The following is a 436-nucleotide window of genomic DNA, read 5'->3' on the forward strand; positions in this document are numbered from 1 at the left end:
TAAATTACTTTTGCCGTTCTGTGACTTTGGCAGCAACTGCAGCAGCAGAGGAGGCAGCAGCAGCAGCAGCAGCTGCTGCTGCAGCAGCAGCAGCAGGAGAAGGAGTGAAACCTTGTGGTGCTTCTGCAGCAGCTATAGGGGCCCTATTGAGGGCCCTTCTATCGGAGGAATCTCTATCTACTGATCCCTTTCTTGCTGCTTCTATACAACCGGGGGAGTGGCTGCTGCCTATCTCTGTGCTGCTCGCGCACCCTGCTGTTGTCTGCTGCGGCTGCACCAGAGAGAGCCTGCTGCAGGCAGTTTCATCTGTCCCCGACATCACGCTAGTGCAGCGTCATCGCCAGCAGGACCAAGACCAGGAGCAGGAGCAGCAGCAGCAGCAGCAGCAGGAGCAGCAGCAGCAGCAGCAGCAGCAGGAGCAGGAGCAGGGTTCTTC

This window comes from Eimeria mitis, genomic scaffold (assembly GCF_000499745.2).
Source record: "Eimeria mitis Houghton genomic scaffold, Emh_scaff3569, whole genome shotgun sequence".
Classification (NCBI taxonomy): domain Eukaryota; phylum Apicomplexa; class Conoidasida; order Eucoccidiorida; family Eimeriidae; genus Eimeria; species Eimeria mitis.